Here is a 3,167-nt window from a genome sequence, read left to right on the forward strand (position 1 = left end):
AAATGGATAATTTGGGCCGACCCAATTAAGTTCGAGCTGGGTCTGAGCCTGAGCTCGGGTCTGAATTATTTAAGAATTTTCAGCCTGGCCCGAAACATAAAAATTCAGACTAGACTCAGAGGTATGGCCCGGTCTGAGCTGGCCCACTTCCAGTCGAAGAAAGTGAACACCACAACCCATGGCCTTTTTTTTTTTTTGGTACATCGGCTATGCACCCTACTCTAGTGTAGGTGTAGCCACTCGAATCAAAAGCAAGCACCTGGCACAATGGTGCCGGAAGGACCCCCCTAATGAGTCCAAGAGACCTCTCCAGAATGCTGCGCTGCATAGGTAGCCACCCAATCAGCAGTTCGATTTGCCTCTCGGTAGGCATGCACAACCTGAAAGGTGCTACATCCTCCCAATATGTGTCAAATATCATAGAATAAGGGGCTCGCATCCCTCCTCCATTTCTCCTCTCGGATCCAGTCTATCACGGTGGCTGAGTCTCCCTCCAGGATGATACTCTCCGACCCCAGCCATCGGCTTGCGAAAGTGAGACTCTCCCAAGCTACCCGAAGCTTCGCCCTCGTAACTGACGACTCGTCGATACGTCGGCTTCCTGCAACAATTAGTTGTGAATAATGACTCCTGATCACAAAGTCCACTCCTGCTCTACCTTCCTCAATGGAGACACTTCCATCGAAATTCATGTTAAGATGACCGATCAGAAAGTGGGGGCACTCAAGGAACGAGGAACAACCCACGGTCCTTCGCACTTCATGCATTGCAAAGGAAAAGGAGCGTGCTTTAACTAATGATCACGGGATGCATGTCCGGTACAAAAAAATAAAACTCACATTAAATAAACTTGTCACGTGAAAGAGGGGAGCAAAAGGAGACTTTCACGAGCGTCATAAATGCTTTGCCCTAATCAAATCCGTCGGTCCTAGTTCCGCAAGACCATATTAATTTAGTTCCCCCTATTTCATACCATACCAACACCATACTCCAAAAAATTTATCAAATATCAGAATACCAAATAGATTCATATATCATGTATATCAATACTATATCAAATATTTACTAATATAAGTTCAGGTATCGAAATGGTAAACCTTAAATCCAATGCTACATAACTCAAGTCCCACTGGAAAAGTTGAACCTAATCTCAGAGGCAAAATAGTTCTAGAGAATCGAGCCAAAGTTAGGGATACAAGGAGAATTACAAGTGCAACTAAAAGAAAAACGCATCGATCTATATCTTTTGCAGATAAAATAAATAATTGCAATTAGCTATCCAAACACTAAGATGCTAAGCGAGAAAATTTTTGTTAATTCTTATTTTGCTGCCCAATATTCAAGTGAAGTCCTTTGGAAGAATCACGGGACTGTTTCTTTTCTTTTTCGTCAATTTTTATTTTCTAATTTTATTGACTATACTCATCCAAGATCAGTACGAGTCACCGTTGTATTAAAAAACAAAAAAAACAGAAAAGCAAATTCTTGCCGGAGTTTAGCATATGAATATGATACATCTAATAAAGCGTCTATAATGAAGGATGCCTCTAGACAAATGACAATGTTGAGCACTGACAAGAAAATTATAATTGTTGGTGTGCTCTGCAGCAGTTGTTGATGGGGCGACATGGAGAACTAGAAGCTAAAGCTATTTGGCCCACTTCATTGAAGCATAATTAAAAGCTCTACCAAGTAGCTTACAAGAAAAGATGATATAAAGCCTTGGACAGAGGGCAAAACTTTCCTTAATGGAGCCTTCATATCACCAAGGAAATGTTTTGTCCAACTTAACTGTCACCCACAACCTTCTGCAATGAGATCTAATTAAAGGTCCAGAAAACCTCTTAAGTTCTTGATACATGCCGAAAAATTGATCCAGCCCATTAATGATGCAATACAGAAGCATTTTATCAAGAATTGTTATTTCTTTATGAGAAAAAAAAAACTCCGAAGTGGAAGTCTTATATATTACCTAGTATTTGTTGTTAATCAAAAGTTCTGAATTCGGATAGAGTTTTATTTGGTTAGCTTCTTCCAAAAGGGAACATCAAAAGTACTCTTAAGATAAAGGCTTCAACTTAATTACAGTCTATGTCATTCTTCTACAGTGTAAATAGACTTAATACAGGGAGAAGAACAGAAGAATATAGTTTTTTTATACCTTTTTTTTGTTTTTGTTTAACAAAACTCTAACATTGCTCTCATTTCTTTCTCCATACAATTCAGTGGGAGAGAAGAGTACCAGACCTTCCTCTGATATACAAACAATCCTTAAGAGCAGCAAAGACTACTCACCTGAAAGGGCACTGAAGGAAGAGATGATTAATGCTCTCAGGTTTAGCTGCAGAAAGCAGACAAATTGGGTCCACTTGCCAAGCCAACCCTTCATCATCAAGACATCCTTGGTATGTAGGCAATTTTTTTGAGCCCTAAAGACTTCCAAAATGAAATTGATGCGAAAATGACACGCAAGGATTGTGGTCGATTAAATCCATAATTATATTTCAATTATTTTCTTACCGTTTCAGGAGACATGTGGTGATCGATAAAAAGTCGCCCAAATCAAATGCCATCCACCATTCCACATCAACATCTTTCCTGCAATCATGCACCTTAATAGGACAATGATTGAATTTTGTATTTCATAAAGGCCATTATAGCAAGTATCACTTCCATTGCAGCATAAGCAATACATATTGATCTTCAACATTATAACTGCCTCTAGAATCAATTTTTATTCATTATATTCAAATACAAATAGTATGATGTAACATAAGCTATTCATAATAGCATTATTCTTCCATTATAGACACCATTATACGCAACATTGAATAATCCAAAAATATTACTTTTTTATTAAATAAAAGTCTCTTATAACATGCATTATTATGACCTACAATGGTTTCAAGCCATGGCAATTACGTAACCATAACAATGTCATTATTGCCATGAGCATAACCTATATCATAATCTATACATAAAGCAGTTTAATTACACTTGTAGGTTGGATCTAAACTAAGAAGAGAAGACAAGAAGGTGTGGGTTAAGAGGCAGCCACATAACCCTAGCCAAGTGGGGTGGAGGCCTGGGTCAGATGGATAGGCCTTAAAAGGGTGCTCCTCCCACCACCAATGCCCCTTAAAATTAGCAGCTCTCAATCCTAGTTT

This window comes from Phoenix dactylifera, chromosome 12 (assembly GCF_051530095.1).
Source record: "Phoenix dactylifera cultivar Ajwa chromosome 12, Ajwa_hap1_PhDact_Kaust_v1.1, whole genome shotgun sequence".
In the NCBI taxonomy this organism is placed as follows: Eukaryota; Viridiplantae; Streptophyta; class Magnoliopsida; order Arecales; family Arecaceae; genus Phoenix; species Phoenix dactylifera.